This window comes from Bombus vancouverensis, chromosome 7 (assembly GCF_051014615.1).
Source record: "Bombus vancouverensis nearcticus chromosome 7, iyBomVanc1_principal, whole genome shotgun sequence".
Lineage (NCBI taxonomy): Eukaryota > Metazoa > Arthropoda > Insecta > Hymenoptera > Apidae > Bombus > Bombus vancouverensis.
The window spans coordinates 7,440,005-7,465,727 of NC_134917.1; positions in this window are offsets into that span (position 1 = coordinate 7,440,005).

Here is a 25,723-nt window from a genome sequence, read left to right on the forward strand (position 1 = left end):
TAACGTATTACGTTATATGGTATTACGTTATAACGTATTACGTTATATGGTATAACGTTTTAACGTATTACGTTATATGATATTACGTTAGAACGTATTACGTTATATGGTATAACGTCATAACGTATTACGTTATATGGTATTACGTTATCACGTATTACGTTATATGGTATAACGTTATAACGTATTACGTTATATGGTATAACGTTTTAACGTATTACGTTATATGGTATAACGTTATAACGTATTACGTTATATGGTATTACGTTATAACGTATTACGTTATATGGTATAACGTTATAACGTATTACGTTATATGGTATAACGTTATAACGTATTACGTTATATTGTATAACGTTATAACGTATTACGTTATATGGTATAACGTCATAACGTATTACGTTATATGGTATTACGTTATCACGTATTACGTTATATGGTATAACGCTATAACGTATTACGTTATATGGTATAACGTTTTAACGTATTACGTTATATGGTATAACGTTATCACGTATTACGTTATATGGTATAACGTTATAACGTATTACGTTATATGGTATAACGTTTTAACGTATTACGTTATATGGTATAACGCTATCACGTATTGCGTTATATGGTATAACGTTATAACGTATTACGTTATATGGTATTACGTTATAACGTATTACGTTATATGGTATAACGAAATGACGTTTTACGTTATATGGTATTACGTTATAACGTATTACGTTATATGGTATTACGTTATAACGTATTACGTTATATGGTATAACGTCATAACGTATTACGTTATATGGTATTACGTTATCACGTATTACGTTATATGGTATAACGTTATAACGTATTACGTTATATGGTATAACGTTATAGCGAATTACGTTATATGGCATTACGTTATAACGTACTACGTTATATGGTATGACGTTATAACATATTACGTTACATGGTATAACGTTGTAACGTATTACGTTATATGGCATAACGAAATGACGTTTTACGATATATGGTATAACGTTATAACGTATTGCGTTATATAGCATTAAGTTATATCGTATTACGTTATATGGTATAACGTTATACCGTATTACGTTGTATGGTATAACGAAATGCCGTTTTACGTTATATGTTATTACGTTATAACGTATTACGTTATATGGAATAACGTTATACCGTATTACGTTATATGGTATAACGAAATGACGTTTTACGTTATATGGTATTACGTTATAACGTATTACGTTATATGGTATAACGTTATAACGAATTACGTTATATGGTATAGTGAAATGACGTTTTACGTTATATGGTATAACGTTATAACGTATTACGTTATATGGTATAACGTTATAACGTATTACGTTATATGGTATAACGTTTTAACGTATTACGTTATATGGTATAACGAAATGACGTTTTACGTTATATGGTATTACGTTATAACGTATTACGTTATATGGTATAACGAAATGACGTTTTACGTTATATGGTATTACGTTATATGGTATTACGTTATCACGTATTACGTTATATGGTATAACGTTATAACGTATTACGTTATATGGTATAACGTTTTTACGTATTACGTTATATGGTATAACGTTATCACCTATTACGTTATATGGTATAACGTTATAACGTATTACGTTATATGATATTACGTTATAACGTATTACGTTATATGGTATAACGTCATAACGTATTACGTTATATGGTATTACCTTATCACGTATTACGTTATATGGTATAACGTTATAACGTATTACGTTATATGGCATAACGTTTTAACGTATTACGTTATATGGTATAACGTTATCACGTATTACGTTATATGGTATAACGTTATAACGTATTACGTTATATGGTAATACGTCATAACGTATTACGTTATATGGTATAACGTTATAACGTATTACGTTATATGGTATAACGTTATAACGTATTACGTTATATGGTATTACGTTATAACGTATTACGTTATATGGTATAACGTTATAACGTATTACGTTATATGGTATAACGTTATAACGTATTACGTTATATGGTATAACGTTATAACGTATTACGTTATATGGTATATCGTTATAACGTATTACGTTATATGGTATAACGTTATAACGTATTACGTTATATGGTATAACGTTATAACGTATTACGTTATATGGTATATCGTTATAACGTATTACGTTATATGGTATAACGTTATACCGTATTACGTTATATGGTATAACGAAATGACGTTTTACGTTATATGGTATTACGTTATAACGTATTACGGTATATGATATTACGTTAGAACGTATTACGTTATATGGTATAACGTCATAACGTATTACGTTATATGGTATTACGTTATCACGTATTACGTTATATGGTATAACGTTATAACGTATTACGTTATATGGTATTACGTTATAACGTATTACGTTATATGATATTACGTTATAACGTATTACGTTATATGGTATAACGTCATAACGTATTACGTTATATGGTATTACCTTATCACGTATTACGTTATATGGTATAACGTTATAACGTATTACGTTATATGGCATAACGTTTTAACGTATTACGTTATATGGTATAACGTTATCACGTATTACGTTATATGGTATAACGTTATAACGTATTACGTTATATGGTAATACGTCATAACGTATTACGTTATATGGTATAACGTTATAACGTATTACGTTATATGGTATAACGTTATAACGTATTACGTTATATGGTATTACGTTATAACGTATTACGTTATATGGTATAACGTTATAACGTATTACGTTATATGGTATAACGTTATAACGTATTACGTTATATGGTATAACGTTATAACGTATTACGTTATATGGTATATCGTTATAACGTATTACGTTATATGGTATAACGTTATAACGTATTACGTTATATGGTATAACGTTATAACGTATTACGTTATATGGTATATCGTTATAACGTATTACGTTATATGGTATAACGTTATACCGTATTACGTTATATGGTATAACGAAATGACGTTTTACGTTATATGGTATTACGTTATAACGTATTACGGTATATGATATTACGTTAGAACGTATTACGTTATATGGTATAACGTCATAACGTATTACGTTATATGGTATTACGTTATCACGTATTACGTTATATGGTATAACGTTATAACGTATTACGTTATATGGTATTACGTTATAACGTATTACGTTATATGGTATAACGTTTTAACGTATTACGTTATATGATATTACGTTAGAACGTATTACGTTATATGGTATAACGTCATAACGTATTACGTTATATGGTATTACGTTATCACGTATTACGTTATATGGTATAACGTTATAACGTATTACGTTATATGGTATAACGTTTTAACGTATTACGTTATATGGTATAACGTTATCACGTATTACGTTATATGGTATAACGTTACAACGTATTACGTTATATGGTATTACGTTATAACTAATTACGTTATATGGCATTACGTTATAACGTATTACGTTATATGGTATTACGTTATAACGTATTACGTTATATGGTATTACGTTATAACGTATTACGTTATATAGTATAACGTTATAACGTGTTACGTTATATGGAATAACGTTATAACTAATTACGTTATATGGCATTACGTTATAACGTATTACGTTATATGGTATAACGTTATAACGTATTACGTTATATGGTATAACGTTATAACGTATTACGTTATATGGTATAACGTTATAACATACTGCGTTATATGGTATATCGTTATAACGTATTACGTTATATGGTATAACGTTATACCGTATTACGTTATATGGTATAACGTTATAACGTATTACGTTATATGGTATAACGTTATAACGTATTACGTTTTATGGTATAACGTTATAACGTATTACGTTATATGGTATATCGTTATAACGTATTACGTTATATGGTATAACGTTATACCGTATTACGTTATATGGTATAACGACATGACGTTTTACGTTATATGGTATTACGTTATAACGTATTACGTTATATGATATTACGTTAGAACGTATTACGTTATATGGTATAACGTCATAACGTATTACGTTATATGGTATTACGTTATCACGTATTACGTTATATGGTATAGCGTTATAACGTATTACGTTATATGGTATAACGTTTTAACGTATTACGTTATATGGTATAACGTTATCACGTATTACGTTATATGGTATAACGTTATAACGTATTACGTTATATGGTATTACGTTATAACGTATTACGTTATATGGTATAACGTTATAACGTATTACGTTATATGGTATAACGTTATAACGTATTACGTTATATTGTATAACGTTATAACGTATTACGTTATATGGTATAACGTCATAACGTATTACGTTATATGGTATTACGTTATCACGTATTACGTTATATGGTATAACGTTATAACGTATTACGTTATATGGTATAACGTTTTAACGTATTACGTTATATGGTATAACGTTATCACGTATTACGTTATATGGTATAACGTTATAACGTATTACGTTATATGGTATAACGTTTTAACGTATTACGTTATATGGTATAACGTTATCACGTATTGCGTTATATGGTATAACGTTATAACGTATTACGTTATATGGTATTACGTTATAACGTATTACGTTATATGGTATAACGAAATGACGTTTTACGTTATATGGTATTACGTTATAACGTATTACGTTATATGGTATTACGTTATAACGTATTACGTTATATGGTATAACGTCATAACGTATTACGTTATATGGTATTACGTTATCACGTATTACGTTATATGGTATAACGTTATAACGTATTACGTTATATGGTATAACGTTATAACGAATTACGTTATATGGCATTACGTTATAACGTACTACGTTATATGGTATGACGTTATAACATATTACGTTATATGGTATTACGTTGTAACGTATTACGTTATATGGCATAACGAAATGACGTTTTACGATATATGGTATAACGTTATAACGTATTGCGTTATATAGCATTAAGTTATATCGTATTACGTTATATGGTATAACGTTATACCGTATTACGTTGTATGGTATAACGAAATGCCGTTTTACGTTATATGTTATTACGTTATAACGTATTACGTTATATGGAATAACGTTATACCGTATTACGTTATATGGTATAACGAAATGACGTTTTACGTCATATGGTATTACGTTATAACGTATTACGTTATATGGTATAACGTTATAACGAATTACGTTATATGGTATAGTGAAATGACGTTTTACGTTATATGGTATAACGTTATAACGTATTACGTTATATGGTATAACGTTATAACGTATTACGTTATATGGTATAACGTTTTAACGTATTACGTTATATGGTATAACGAAATGACGTTTTACGTTATATGGTATTACGTTATAACGTATTACGTTATATGGTATAACGAAATGACGTTTTACGTTATATGGTATTACGTTATATGGTATTACGTTATCACGTATTACGTTATATGGTATAACGTTATAACGTATTACGTTATATGGTATAACGTTTTAACGTATTACGTTATATGGTATAACGTTATCACCTATTACGTTATATGGTATAACGTTATAACGTATTACGTTATATGATATTACGTTATAACGTATTACGTTATATGGTATAACGTCATAACGTATTACGTTATATGGTATTACCTTATCACGTATTACGTTATATGGTATAACGTTATAACGTATTACGTTATATGGCATAACGTTTTAACGTATTACGTTATATGGTATAACGTTATCACGTATTACGTTATATGGTATAACGTTATAACGTATTACGTTATATGGTAATACGTCATAACGTATTACGTTATATGGTATAACGTTATAACGTATTACGTTATATGGTATAACGTTATAACGTATTACGTTATATGGTGTTACGTTATAACGTATTACGTTATATAGTATAACGTTATAACGTGTTACGTTATATGGAATAACGTTATAACTAATTACGTTATATGGCATTACGTTATAACGTATTACGTTATATGGTATAACGTTATAACGTATTACGTTATATGGTATAACGTTATAACGTATTACGTTATATGGTATAACGTTATAACGTATTACGTTATATGGTATATCGTTATAACGTATTACGTTATATGGTATAACGTTATACCGTATTACGTTATATGGTATAACGAAATGACGTTTTACGTTATATGGTATTACGTTATAACGTATTACGTTATATGATATTACGTTAGAACGTATTACGTTATATGGTATAACGTCATAACGTATTACGTTATATGGTATTACGTTATCACGTATTACGTTATATGGTATAACGTTATAACGTATTACGTTATATGGTATTACGTTATAACGTATTACGTTATATGGTATTACGTTATAACGTATTACGTTATATAGTATAACGTTATAACGTGTAACGTTATATGGAATAACGTTATAACTAATTACGTTATATGGCATTACGTTATAACGTATTACGTTATATGGTATAACGTTATAACGTATTACGTTATATGGTATAACGTCATAACGTATTACGTTATATGGTATTACGTTATCACGTATTACGTTATATGGTATAACGTTATAACGTATTACGTTATATGGTATAACGTTTTAACGTATTACGTTATATGGTATAACGTTATCACGTATTACGTTATATGGTATAACGTTATAACGTATTACGTTATATGGTATAACGTTTTAACGTATTACGTTATATGGTATAACGTTATCACGTATTGCGTTATATGGTATAACGTTATAACGTATTACGTTATATGGTATTACGTTATAACGTATTACGTTATATGGTATAACGAAATGACGTTTTACGTTATATGGTATTACGTTATAACGTATTACGTTATATGGTATTACGTTATAACGTATTACGTTATATGGTATAACGTCATAACGTATTACGTTATATGGTATTACGTTATCACGTATTACGTTATATGGTATAACGTTATAACGTATTACGTTATATGGTATAACGTTATAGCGAATTACGTTATATGGCATTACGTTATAACGTACTACGTTATATGGTATGACGTTATAACATATTACGTTATATGGTATAACGTTATAACGTATTACGTTATATGGTATAACGTTATAACGTATTACGTTATATGGTATAACGTTTTAACGTATTACGTTATATGGTATAACGAAATGACGTTTTACGTTATATGGTATTACGTTATAACGTATTACGTTATATGGTATAACGAAATGACGTTTTACGTTATATGGTATTACGTTATATGGTATTACGTTATCACGTATTACGTTATATGGTATAACGTTATAACGTATTACGTTATATGGTATAACGTTTTAACGTATTACGTTATATGGTATAACGTTATCACCTATTACGTTATATGGTATAACGTTATAACGTATTACGTTATATGATATTACGTTATAACGTATTACGTTATATGGTATAACGTCATAACGTATTACGTTATATGGTATTACCTTATCACGTATTACGTTATATGGTATAACGTTATAACGTATTACGTTATATGGTATATCGTTATAACGTATTACGTTATATGGTATAACGTTATACCGTATTACGTTATATGGTATAACGAAATGACGTTTTACGTTATATGGTATTACGTTATAACGTATTACGGTATATGATATTACGTTAGAACGTATTACGTTATATGGTATTACGTTATAACGTATTACGTTATATGGTATAACGTTATAACGTATTACGTTATATGGTATATCGTTATAACGTATTACGTTATATGGTATAACGTTATACCGTATTACGTTATATGGTATAACGAAATGACGTTTTACGTTATATGGTATTACGTTATAACGTATTACGGTATATGATATTACGTTAGAACGTATTACGTTATATGGTATAACGTCATAACGTATTACGTTATATGGTATTACGTTATCACGTATTACGTTATATGGTATAACGTTATAACGTATTACGTTATATGGTATTACGTTATAACGTATTACGTTATATGGCATTACGTTATAACGTATTACGTTATATGGTATAACGTTATAACGTATTACGTTATATGGTATAACGTTATAACGTATTACGTTATATGGTATAACGTTATAACGTATTACGTTATATGGTATATCGTTATAACGTATTACGTTATATGGTATAACGTTATACCGTATTACGTTATATGGTATAACGAAATGACGTTTTACGTTATATGGTATTACGTTATAACGTATTACGTTATATGATATTACGTTAGAACGTATTACGTTATATGGTATAACGTCATAACGTATTACGTTATATGGTATTACGTTATCACGTATTACGTTATATGGTATAACGTTATAACGTATTACGTTATATGGTATTACGTTATAACGTATTACGTTATATGGAATAACGTTATAACTAATTACGTTATATGGCATTACGTTATAACGTATTACGTTATATGGTATAACGTTATAACGTATTACGTTATATGGTATAACGTTATAACGTATTACGTTATATGGTATAACGTTATAACGTACTGCGTTATATGGTATATCGTTATAACGTATTACGTTATATGGTATAACGTTATACCGTATTACGTTATATGGTATAACGTTATAACGTATTACGTTATATGGTATAACGTTATAACGTATTACGTTATATGGTATAACGTTATAACGTATTACGTTATATGGTATATCGTTATAACGTATTACGTTATATGGTATAACGTTATACCGTATTACGTTATATGGTATAACGACATGACGTTTTACGTTATATGGTATTACGTTATAACGTATTACGTTATATGATATTACGTTAGAACGTATTACGTTATATGGTATAACGTCATAACGTATTACGTTATATGGTATTACGTTATCACGTATTACGTTATATGGTATAACGTTATAACGTATTACGTTATATGGTATAACGTTTTAACGTATTACGTTATATGATATTACGTTAGAACGTATTACGTTATATGGTATAACGTCATAACGTATTACGTTATATGGTATTACGTTATCACGTATTACGTTATATGGTATAACGTTATAACGTATTACGTTATATGGTATAACGTTTTAACGTATTACGTTATATGGTATAACGTTATCACGTATTACGTTATATGGTATAACGTTACAACGTATTACGTTATATGGTATTACGTTATAACTAATTACGTTATATGGCATTACGTTATAACGTATTACGTTATATGGTATTACGTTATAACGTATTACGTTATATGGTATTACGTTATAACGTATTACGTTATATAGTATAACGTTATAACGTGTTACGTTATATGGAATAACGTTATAACTAATTACGTTATATGGCATTACGTTATAACGTATTACGTTATGTGGTATAACGTTATAACGTATTACGTTATATGGTATAACGTTATAACGTATTACGTTATATGGTATAACGTTATAACATACTGCGTTATATGGTATATCGTTATAACGTATTACGTTATATGGTATAACGTTATACCGTATTACGTTATATGGTATAACGTTATAACGTATTACGTTATATGGTATAACGTTATAACGTATTACGTTTTATGGTATAACGTTATAACGTATTACGTTATATGGTATATCGTTATAACGTATTACGTTATATGGTATAACGTTATACCGTATTACGTTATATGGTATAACGACATGACGTTTTACGTTATATGGTATTACGTTATAACGTATTACGTTATATGATATTACGTTAGAACGTATTACGTTATATGGTATAACGTCATAACGTATTACGTTATATGGTATTACGTTATCACGTATTACGTTATATGGTATAGCGTTATAACGTATTACGTTATATGGTATAACGTTTTAACGTATTACGTTATATGGTATAACGTTATCACGTATTACGTTATATGGTATAACGTTATAACGTATTACGTTATATGGTATTACGTTATAAAGTATTACGTTATATGGTATAACGTTATAACGTATTACGTTATATGGTATAACGTTATAACGTATTACGTTATATTGTATAACGTTATAACGTATTACGTTATATGGTATAACGTCATAACGTATTACGTTATATGGTATTACGTTATCACGTATTACGTTATATGGTATGACGTTATAACGTATTACGTTATATGGTATAACGTTTTAACGTATTACGTTATATGGTATAACGTTATCACGTATTACGTTATATGGTATAACGTTATAACGTATTACGTTATATGGTATAACGTTTTAACGTATTACGTTATATGGTATAACGTTATCACGTATTGCGTTATATGGTATAACGTTATAACGTATTACGTTATATGGTATTACGTTATAACGTATTACGTTATATGGTATAACGAAATGACGTTTTACGTTATATGGTATTACGTTATAACGTATTACGTTATATGGTATTACGTTATAACGTATTACGTTATATGGTATAACGTCATAACGTATTACGTTATATGGTATTACGTTATCACGTATTACGTTATATGGTATAACGTTATAACGTATTACGTTATATGGTATAACGTTATAACGAATTACGTTATATGGCATTACGTTATAACGTACTACGTTATATGGTATGACGTTATAACATATTACGTTATATGGTATAACGTTGTAACGTATTACGTTATATGGCATAACGAAATGACGTTTTACGATATATGGTATAAGGTTATAACGTATTGCGTTATATAGCATTAAGTTATATCGTATTACGTTATATGGTATAACGTTATACCGTATTACGTTGTATGGTATAACGAAATGCCGTTTTACGTTATATGTTATTACGTTATAACGTATTACGTTATATGGAATAACGTTATACCGTATTACGTTATATGGTATAACGAAATGACGTTTTACGTTATATGGTATTACGTTATAACGTATTACGTTATATGGTATAACGTTATAACGAATTACGTTATATGGTATAGTGAAATGACGTTTTACGTTATATGGTATAACGTTATAACGTATTACGTTATATGGTATAACGTTATAACGTATTACGTTATATGGTATAACGTTTTAACGTATTACGTTATATGGTATAACGAAATGACGTTTTACGTTATATGGTATTACGTTATAACGTATTACGTTATATGGTATAACGAAATGACGTTTTACGTTATATGGTATTACGTTATATGGTATTACGTTATCACGTATTACGTTATATGGTATAACGTTATAACGTATTACGTTATATGGTATAACGTTTTAACGTATTACGTTATATGGTATAACGTTATCACCTATTACGTTATATGGTATAACGTTATAACGTATTACGTTATATGATATTACGTTATAACGTATTACGTTATATGGTATAACGTCATAACGTATTACGTTATATGGTATTACCTTATCACGTATTACGTTATATGGTATAACGTTATAACGTATTACGTTATATGGCATAACGTTTTAACGTATTACGTTATATGGTATAACGTTATCACGTATTACGTTATATGGTATAACGTTATAACGTATTACGTTATATGGTAATACGTCATAATGTATTACGTTATATGGTATAACGTTATAACGTATTACGTTATATGGTATAACGTTATAACGTATTACGTTATATGGTATTACGTTATAACGTATTACGTTATATAGTATAACGTTATAACGTGTTACGTTATATGGAATAACGTTATAACTAATTACGTTATATGGCATTACGTTATAACGTATTACGTTATATGGTATAACGTTATAACGTATTACGTTATATGGTATAACGTTATAACGTATTACGTTATATGGTATAACGTTATACCGTATTACGTTATATGGTATAACGACATGACGTTTTACGTTATATGGTATTACGTTATAACGTATTACGTTATATGATATTACGTTAGAACGTATTACGTTATATGGTATAACGTCATAACGTATTACGTTATATGGTATTACGTTATCACGTATTACGTTATATGGTATAGCGTTATAACGTATTACGTTATATGGTATAACGTTTTAACGTATTACGTTATATGGTATAACGTTATCACGTATTACGTTATATGGTATAACGTTATAACGTATTACGTTATATGGTATTACGTTATAACGTATTACGTTATATGGTATAACGTTATAACGTATTACGTTATATGGTATAACGTTATAACGTATTACGTTATATTGTATAACGTTATAACGTATTACGTTATATGGTATAACGTCATAACGTATTACGTTATATGGTATTACGTTATCACGTATTACGTTATATGGTATAACGTTATAACGTATTACGTTATATGGTATAACGTTTTAACGTATTACGTTATATGGTATAACGTTATCACGTATTACGTTATATGGTATAACGTTATAACGTATTACGTTATATGGTATAACGTTTTAACGTATTACGTTATATGGTATAACGTTATCACGTATTGCGTTATATGGTATAACGTTATAACGTATTACGTTATATGGTATTACGTTATAACGTATTACGTTATATGGTATAACGAAATGACGTTTTACGTTATATGGTATTACGTTATAACGTATTACGTTATATGGTATTACGTTATAACGTATTACGTTATATGGTATAACGTCATAACGTATTACGTTATATGGTATTACGTTATCACGTATTACGTTATATGGTATAACGTTATAACGTATTACGTTATATGGTATAACGTTATAACGAATTACGTTATATGGCATTACGTTATAACGTACTACGTTATATGGTATGACGTTATAACATATTACGTTATATGGTATTACGTTGTAACGTATTACGTTATATGGCATAACGAAATGACGTTTTACGATATATGGTATAACGTTATAACGTATTGCGTTATATAGCATTAAGTTATATCGTATTACGTTATATGGTATAACGTTATACCGTATTACGTTGTATGGTATAACGAAATGCCGTTTTACGTTATATGTTATTACGTTATAACGTATTACGTTATATGGAATAACGTTATACCGTATTACGTTATATGGTATAACGAAATGACGTTTTACGTCATATGGTATTACGTTATAACGTATTACGTTATATGGTATAACGTTATAACGAATTACGTTATATGGTATAGTGAAATGACGTTTTACGTTATATGGTATAACGTTATAACGTATTACGTTATATGGTATAACGTTATAACGTATTACGTTATATGGTATAACGTTTTAACGTATTACGTTATATGGTATAACGAAATGACGTTTTACGTTATATGGTATTACGTTATAACGTATTACGTTATATGGTATAACGAAATGACGTTTTACGTTATATGGTATTACGTTATATGGTATTACGTTATCACGTATTACGTTATATGGTATAACGTTATAACGTATTACGTTATATGGTATAACGTTTTAACGTATTACGTTATATGGTATAACGTTATCACCTATTACGTTATATGGTATAACGTTATAACGTATTACGTTATATGATATTACGTTATAACGTATTACGTTATATGGTATAACGTCATAACGTATTACGTTATATGGTATTACCTTATCACGTATTACGTTATATGGTATAACGTTATAACGTATTACGTTATATGGCATAACGTTTTAACGTATTACGTTATATGGTATAACGTTATCACGTATTACGTTATATGGTATAACGTTATAACGTATTACGTTATATGGTAATACGTCATAACGTATTACGTTATATGGTATAACGTTATAACGTATTACGTTATATGGTATAACGTTATAACGTATTACGTTATATGGTGTTACGTTATAACGTATTACGTTATATAGTATAACGTTATAACGTGTTACGTTATATGGAATAACGTTATAACTAATTACGTTATATGGCATTACGTTATAACGTATTACGTTATATGGTATAACGTTATAACGTATTACGTTATATGGTATAACGTTATAACGTATTACGTTATATGGTATAACGTTATAACGTATTACGTTATATGGTATATCGTTATAACGTATTACGTTATATGGTATAACGTTATACCGTATTACGTTATATGGTATAACGAAATGACGTTTTACGTTATATGGTATTACGTTATAACGTATTACGTTATATGATATTACGTTAGAACGTATTACGTTATATGGTATAACGTCATAACGTATTACGTTATATGGTATTACGTTATCACGTATTACGTTATATGGTATAGCGTTATAACGTATTACGTTATATGGTATTACGTTATAACGTATTACGTTATATGGTATTACGTTATAACGTATTACGTTATATAGTATAACGTTATAACGTGTAACGTTATATGGAATAACGTTATAACTAATTACGTTATATGGCATTACGTTATAACGTATTACGTTATATGGTATAACGTTATAACGTATTACGTTATATGGTATAACGTCATAACGTATTACGTTATATGGTATTACGTTATCACGTATTACGTTATATGGTATAACGTTATAACGTATTACGTTATATGGTATAACGTTTTAACGTATTACGTTATATGGTATAACGTTATCACGTATTACGTTATATGGTATAACGTTATAACGTATTACGTTATATGGTATAACGTTTTAACGTATTACGTTATATGGTATAACGTTATCACGTATTGCGTTATATGGTATAACGTTATAACGTATTACGTTATATGGTATTACGTTATAACGTATTACGTTATATGGTATAACGAAATGACGTTTTACGTTATATGGTATTACGTTATAACGTATTACGTTATATGGTATTACGTTATAACGTATTACGTTATATGGTATAACGTCATAACGTATTACGTTATATGGTATTACGTTATCACGTATTACGTTATATGGTATAACGTTATAACGTATTACGTTATATGGTATAACGTTATAGCGAATTACGTTATATGGCATTACGTTATAACGTACTACGTTATATGGTATGACGTTATAACATATTACGTTATATGGTATAACGTTGTAACGTATTACGTTATATGGCATAACGAAATGACGTTTTACGATATATGGTATATCGTTATAACGTATTGCGTTATATAGCATTAAGTTATATCGTATTACGTTATATGGTATAACGTTATACCGTATTACGTTGTATGGTATAACGAAATGCCGTTTTACGTTATATGTTATTACGTTATAACGTATTACGTTATATGGAATAACGTTATACCGTATTACGTTATATGGTATAACGAAATGACGTTTTACGTTATATGGTATTACGTTATAACGTATTACGTTATATGGTATAACGTTATAACGAATTACGTTATATGGTATAGTGAAATGACGTTTTACGTTATATGGTATAACGTTATAACGTATTACGTTATATGGTATAACGTTATAACGTATTACGTTATATGGTATAACGTTTTAACGTATTACGTTATATGGTATAACGAAATGACGTTTTACGTTATATGGTATTACGTTATAACGTATTACGTTATATGGTATAACGAAATGACGTTTTACGTTATATGGTATTACGTTATATGGTATTACGTTATCACGTATTACGTTATATGGTATAACGTTATAACGTATTACGTTATATGGTATAACGTTTTAACGTATTACGTTATATGGTATAACGTTATCACCTATTACGTTATATGGTATAACGTTATAACGTATTACGTTATATGATATTACGTTATAACGTATTACGTTATATGGTATAACGTCATAACGTATTACGTTATATGGTATTACCTTATCACGTATTACGTTATATGGTATAACGTTATAACGTATTACGTTATATGGTATATCGTTATAACGTATTACGTTATATGGTATAACGTTATACCGTATTACGTTATATGGTATAACGAAATGACGTTTTACGTTATATGGTATTACGTTATAACGTATTACGGTATATGATATTACGTTAGAACGTATTACGTTATATGGTATTACGTTATAACGTATTACGTTATATGGTATAACGTTATAACGTATTACGTTATATGGTATATCGTTATAACGTATTACGTTATATGGTATAACGTTATACCGTATTACGTTATATGGTATAACGAAATGACGTTTTACGTTATATGGTATTACGTTATAACGTATTACGGTATATGATATTACGTTAGAACGTATTACGTTATATGGTATAACGTCATAACGTATTACGTTATATGGTATTACGTTATCACGTATTACGTTATATGGTATAACGTTATAACGTATTACGTTATATGGTATTACGTTATAACGTATTACGTTATATGGCATTACGTTATAACGTATTACGTTATATGGTATAACGTTATAACGTATTACGTTATATGGTATAACGTTATAACGTATTACGTTATATGGTATAACGTTATAACGTATTACGTTATATGGTATATCGTTATAACGTATTACGTTATATGGTATAACGTTATACCGTATTACGTTATATGGTATAACGAAATGACGTTTTACGTTATATGGTATTACGTTATAACGTATTACGTTATATGATATTACGTTAGAACGTATTACGTTATATGGTATAACGTCATAACGTATTACGTTATATGGTATTACGTTATCACGTATTACGTTATATGGTATAACGTTATAACGTATTACGTTATATGGTATTACGTTATAACGTATTACGTTATATGGAATAACGTTATAACTAATTACGTTATATGGCATTACGTTATAACGTATTACGTTATATGGTATAACGTTATAACGTATTACGTTATATGGTATAACGTTATAACGTATTACGTTATATGGTATAACGTTATAACGTACTGCGTTATATGGTATATCGTTATAACGTATTACGTTATATGGTATAACGTTATACCGTATTACGTTATATGGTATAACGTTATAACGTATTACGTTATATGGTATAACGTTATAACGTATTACGTTATATGGTATAACGTTATAACGTATTACGTTATATGGTATATCGTTATAACGTATTACGTTATATGGTATAACGTTATACCGTATTACGTTATATGGTATAACGACATGACGTTTTACGTTATATGGTATTACGTTATAACGTATTACGTTATATGATATTACGTTAGAACGTATTACGTTATATGGTATAACGTCATAACGTATTACGTTATATGGTATTACGTTATCACGTATTACGTTATATGGTATAACGTTATAACGTATTACGTTATATGGTATAACGTTTTAACGTATTACGTTATATGATATTACGTTAGAACGTATTACGTTATATGGTATAACGTCATAACGTATTACGTTATATGGTATTACGTTATCACGTATTACGTTATATGGTATAACGTTATAACGTATTACGTTATATGGTATAACGTTTTAACGTATTACGTTATATGGTATAACGTTATCACGTATTACGTTATATGGTATAACGTTACAACGTATTACGTTATATGGTATTACGTTATAACTAATTACGTTATATGGCATTACGTTATAACGTATTACGTTATATGGTATTACGTTATAACGTATTACGTTATATGGTATTACGTTATAACGTATTACGTTATATAGTATAACGTTATAACGTGTTACGTTATATGGAATAACGTTATAACTAATTACGTTATATGGCATTACGTTATAACGTATTACGTTATGTGGTATAACGTTATAACGTATTACGTTATATGGTATAACGTTATAACGTATTACGTTATATGGTATAACGTTATAACATACTGCGTTATATGGTATATCGTTATAACGTATTACGTTATATGGTATAACGTTATACCGTATTACGTTATATGGTATAACGTTATAACGTATTACGTTATATGGTATAACGTTATAACGTATTACGTTTTATGGTATAACGTTATAACGTATTACGTTATATGGTATATCGTTATAACGTATTACGTTATATGGTATAACGTTATACCGTATTACGTTATATGGTATAACGACATGACGTTTTACGTTATATGGTATTACGTTATAACGTATTACGTTATATGATATTACGTTAGAACGTATTACGTTATATGGTATAACGTCATAACGTATTACGTTATATGGTATTACGTTATCACGTATTACGTTATATGGTATAGCGTTATAACGTATTACGTTATATGGTATAACGTTTTAACGTATTACGTTATATGGTATAACGTTATCACGTATTACGTTATATGGTATAACGTTATAACGTATTACGTTATATGGTATTACGTTATAACGTATTACGTTATATGGTATAACGTTATAACGTATTACGTTATATGGTATAACGTTATAACGTATTACGTTATATTGTATAACGTTATAACGTATTACGTTATATGGTATAACGTCATAACGTATTACGTTATATGGTATTACGTTATCACGTATTACGTTATATGGTATGACGTTATAACGTATTACGTTATATGGTATAACGTTTTAACGTATTACGTTATATGGTATAACGTTATCACGTATTACGTTATATGGTATAACGTTATAACGTATTACGTTATATGGTATAACGTTTTAACGTATTACGTTATATGGTATAACGTTATCACGTATTGCGTTATATGGTATAACGTTATAACGTATTACGTTATATGGTATTACGTTATAACGTATTACGTTATATGGTATAACGAAATGACGTTTTACGTTATATGGTATTACGTTATAACGTATTACGTTATATGGTATTACGTTATAACGTATTACGTTATATGGTATAACGTCATAACGTATTACGTTATATGGTATTACGTTATCACGTATTACGTTATATGGTATAACGTTATAACGTATTACGTTATATGGTATAACGTTATAACGAATTACGTTATATGGCATTACGTTATAACGTACTACGTTATATGGTATGACGTTATAACATATTACGTTATATGGTATAACGTTGTAACGTATTACGTTATATGGCATAACGAAATGACGTTTTACGATATATGGTATAAGGTTATAACGTATTGCGTTATATAGCATTAAGTTATATCGTATTACGTTATATGGTATAACGTTATACCGTATTACGTTGTATGGTATAACGAAATGCCGTTTTACGTTATATGTTATTACGTTATAACGTATTACGTTATATGGAATAACGTTATACCGTATTACGTTATATGGTATAACGAAATGACGTTTTACGTTATATGGTATTACGTTATAACGTATTACGTTATATGGTATAACGTTATAACGAATTACGTTATATGGTATAGTGAAATGACGTTTTACGTTATATGGTATAACGTTATAACGTATTACGTTATATGGTATAACGTTATAACGTATTACGTTATATGGTATAACGTTTTAACGTATTACGTTATATGGTATAACGAAATGACGTTTTACGTTATATGGTATTACGTTATAACGTATTACGTTATATGGTATAACGAAATGACGTTTTACGTTATATGGTATTACGTTATATGGTATTACGTTATCACGTATTACGTTATATGGTATAACGTTATAACGTATTACGTTATATGGTATAACGTTTTAACGTATTACGTTATATGGTATAACGTTATCACCTATTACGTTATATGGTATAACGTTATAACGTATTACGTTATATGATATTACGTTATAACGTATTACGTTATATGGTATAACGTCATAACGTATTACGTTATATGGTATTACCTTATCACGTATTACGTTATATGGTATAACGTTATAACGTATTACGTTATATGGCATAACGTTTTAACGTATTACGTTATATGGTATAACGTTATCACGTATTACGTTATATGGTATAACGTTATAACGTATTACGTTATATGGTAATACGTCATAATGTATTACGTTATATGGTATAACGTTATAACGTATTACGTTATATGGTATAACGTTATAACGTATTACGTTATATGGTATTACGTTATAACGTATTACGTTATATAGTATAACGTTATAACGTGTTACGTTATATGGAATAACGTTATAACTAATTACGTTATATGGCATTACGTTATAACGTATTACGTTATATGGTATAACGTTATAACGTATTACGTTATATGGTATAACGTTATAACGTATTACGTTATATGGTATAACGTTATAACGTATTACGTTATATGGTATATCGTTATAACGTATTACGTTATATGGTATAACGTTATACCGTATTACGTTATATGGTATAACGAAATGACGTTTTACGTTATATGGTATTACGTTATAACGTATTACGTTATATGATATTACGTTAGAACGTATTACGTTATATGGTATAACGTCATAACGTATTACGTTATATGGTATTACGTTATCACGTATTACGTTATATGGTATAACGTTATAACGTATTACGTTATATGGTATTACGTTATAACGTATTACGTTATATGGTATTACGTTATAACGTATTACGTTATATAGTATAACGTTATAACGTGTTACGTTATATGGAATAACGTTATAACTAATTACGTTATATGGCATTACGTTATAACGTATTACGTTATATGGTATAACGTTATAACGTATTACGTTATATGGTATAACGTTATAACGTATTACGTTATATGGTATAACGTTATAACGTATTACGTTATATGGTATATCGTTATAACGTATTACGTTATATGGTATAACGTTATACCGTATTACGTTATATGGTATAACGAAATGACGTTTTACGTTATATGGTATTACGTTATAACGTATTACGTTATATGATATTACGTTAGAACGTATTACGTTATATGGTATAACGTCATAACGTATTACGTTATATGGTATTACGTTATCACGTATTACGTTATATGGTATAACGTTATAACGTATTACGTTATATGGTATTACGTTATAACGTATTACGTTATATGGTATTACGTTATAACGTATTACGTTATATAGTATAACGTTATAACGTGTTACGTTATATGGAATAACGCTATAACTAATTACGTTATATGGCATTACGTTATAACGTATTACGTTATATGGTATAACGTTATAACGTATTACGTTATATGGTATAACGTTATAACGTATTACGTTATATGGTATAACGTTATAACGTACTGCGTTATATGGTATATCGTTATAACGTATTACGTTATATGGTATAACGTTATACCGTATTACGTTATATGGTATAACGTTATAACGTATTACGTTATATGGTATAACGTTATAACGTATTACGTTATATGGTATTACGTTATCACGTATTACGTTATATGGTATAACGTTATAACGTATTACGTTATATGGTATTACGTTATAACGTATTACGTTATATGGTATTACGTTATAACGTATTACGTTATATAGTATAACGTTATAACGTGTTACGTTATATGGAATAACGTTATAACTAATTACGTTATATGGCATTACGTTATAACGTATTACGTTATATGGTATAACGTTATAACGTATTACGTTATATGGTATAACGTTATAACGTATTACGTTATATGGTATAACGTTATAACGTACTGCGTTATATGGTATATCGTTATAACGTATTACGTTATATGGTATAACGTTATAACGTATTACGTTATATGGTATAACGTTATACCGTATTACGTTATATGGTATAACGACATGACGTTTTACGTTATATGGTATTACGTTATAACGTATTACGTTATATGGTATAACGTTATAACGTATTACGTTATATGGTATAACGTCATAACGTATTACGTTATATGGTATTACGTTATCACGTATTACGTTATATGGTATAACGTTATAACGTATTACGTTATATGGTATAACGTTTTAACGTATTACGTTATATGGTATAACGTTATCACGTATTACGTTATATGGTATAACGTTACAACGTATTACGTTATATGGTATTACGTTATAACTAATTACGTTATATGGCATTACGTTATAACGTATTACGTTATATGGTATTACGTTATAACGTATTACGTTATATGGTATTACGTTATAACGTATTACGTTATATAGTATAACGTTATAACGTGTTACGTTATATGGAATAACGTTATAACTAATTACGTTATAAGGCATTACGTTATAACGTATTACGTTATATGGTATAACGTTATAACGTATTACGTTATATGGTATAACGTTATAACGTATTACGTTATATGGTATAACGTTATAACATACTGCGTTATATGGTATATCGTTATCACGTATTACGTTATATGGTATAACGTTATAACGTATTACGTTATATGGTATTACGTTATAACGTATTACGTTATATGGTATAACGTTATAACGTATTACGTTATATGGTATAACGTTATAACGTATTACGTTATATTGTATAACGTTATAACGTATTACGTTATATGGTATAACGTCATAACGTATTACGTTATATGGTATTACGTTATCACGTATTACGTTATATGGTATAACGTTATAACGTATTACGTTATATGGTATAACGTTTTAACGTATTACGTTATATGGTATAACGTTATCACGTATTACGTTATATGGTATAACGTTATAACGTATTACGTTATATGGTATAACGTTTTAACGTATTACGTTATATGGTATAACGAAATGACGTTTTACGTTATATGGTATTACGTTATAACGTATTACGTTATATGGTATAACGTTATAACGTATTACGTTATATTGTATAACGTTATAACGTATTACGTTATATAGTATAACGTTATAACGTGTTACGTTATATGGAATAACGTTATAACTAATTACGTTATAAGGCATTACGTTATAACGTATTACGTTATATGGTATAACGTTATAACGTATTACGTTATATGGTATAACGTTATAACATACTGCGTTATATGGTATATCGTTATAACGTATTACGTTATATGGTATAACGTTATACCGTATTACGTTATATGGTATAACGTTATAACGTATTACGTTATATGGTATAACGTTATAACGTATTACGTTTTATGGTATAACGTTATAACGTATTACGTTATATGGTATATCGTTATAACGTATTACGTTATATGGTATAACGTTATACCGTATTACGTTATATGGTATAACGACATGACGTTTTACGTTATATGGTATTACGTTATAACGTATTACGTTATATGATATTACGTTAGAACGTATTACGTTATATGGTATAACGTCATAACGTATTACGTTATATGGTATTACGTTATCACGTATTACGTTATATGGTATAGCGTTATAACGTATTACGTTATATGGTATAACGTTTTAACGTATTACGTTATATGGTATAACGTTATCACGTATTACGTTATATGGTATAACGTTATAACGTATTACGTTATATGGTATTACGTTATAACGTATTACGTTATATGGTATAACGTTATAACGTATTACGTTATATGGTATAACGTTATAACGTATTACGTTATATTGTATAACGTTATAACGTATTACGTTATATGGTATAACGTCATAACGTATTACGTTATATGGTATTACGTTATCACGTATTACGTTATATGGTATAACGTTATAACGTATTACGTTATATGGTATAACGTTTTAACGTATTACGTTATATGGTATAACGTTATCACGTATTACGTTATATGGTATAACGTTATAACGTATTACGTTATATGGTATAACGTTTTAACGTATTACGTTATATGGTATAACGAAATGACGTTTTACGTTATATGGTATTACGTTATAACGTATTACGTTATATGGTATTACGTTATAACGTATTACGTTATATGGTATAACGTTATAACGTATTACGTTATATGGTATTACGTTATAACGTATTACGTTATATGGTATAACGTTATAACGTATTACGTTATATGGTATAACGTTATAACGTATTACGTTATATTGTATAACGTTATAACGTATTACGTTATATGGTATAACGTCATAACGTATTACGTTATATGGTATTACGTTATCACGTATTACGTTATATGGTATAACGTTATAACGTATTACGTTATATGGTATAACGTTTTAACGTATTACGTTATATGGTATAACGTTATAACGTATTACGTTATATGGTATAACGTTATAACGTATTACGTTATATGGTATAACGAAATGACGTTTTACGTTATATGGTATTACGTTATAACGTATTACGTTATATGGTATTACGTTATAACGTATTACGTTATATGGTATAACGTCATAACGTATTACGTTATATGGTATTACGTTATCACGTATTACGTTATATGGTATAACGTTATAACGTATTACGTTATATGGTATAACGTTATAACGAATTACGTTATATGGCATTACGTTATAACGTACTACGTTATATGGTATGACGTTATAACATATTACGTTATATGGTATAACGTTGTAACGTATTACGTTATATGGCATAACGAAATGACGTTTTACGATATATGGTATAACGTTATAACGTATTGCGTTATATAGCATTAAGTTATATCGTATTACGTTATATGGTATAACGTTATACCGTATTACGTTGTATGGTATAACGAAATGCCGTTTTACGTTATATGTTATTACGTTATAACGTATTACGTTATATGGAATAACGTTATACCGTATTACGTTATATGGTATAACGAAAGGACGTTTTACGTTATATGGTATTACGTTATAACGTATTACGTTATATGGTATAACGTTATAACGAATTACGTTATATGGTATAGTGAAATGACGTTTTACGTTATATGGTATAACGTTATAACGTATTACGTTATATGGTATAACGTTATAACGTATTACGTTATATGGTATAACGTTATAACGTATTACGTTATATGGTATAACGTTTTAACGTATTACGTTATATGATATTACGTTAGAACGTATTACGTTATATGGTATAACGTCATAACGTATTACGTTATATGGTATTACGTTATCACGTATTACGTTATATGGTATAACGTTATAACGTATTACGTTATATGGTATAACGTTTTAACGTATTACGTTATATGGTATAACGTTATCACGTATTACGTTATATGGTATAACGTTACAACGTATTACGTTATATGGTATTACGTTATAACTAATTACGTTATATGGCATTACGTTATAACGTATTACGTTATATGGTATTACGTTATAACGTATTACGTTATATGGTATTACGTTATAACGTATTACGTTATATAGTATAACGTTATAACGTGTTACGTTATATGGAATAACGTTATAACTAATTACGTTATATGGCATTACGTTATAACGTATTACGTTATGTGGTATAACGTTATAACGTATTACGTTATATGGTATAACGTTATAACGTATTACGTTATATGGTATAACGTTATAACATACTGCGTTATATGGTATATCGTTATAACGTATTACGTTATATGGTATAACGTTATACCGTATTACGTTATATGGTATAACGTTATAACGTATTACGTTATATGGTATAACGTTATAACGTATTACGTTTTATGGTATAACGTTATAACGTATTACGTTATATGGTATATCGTTATAACGTATTACGTTATATGGTATAACGTTATACCGTATTACGTTATATGGTATAACGACATGACGTTTTACGTTATATGGTATTACGTTATAACGTATTACGTTATATGATATTACGT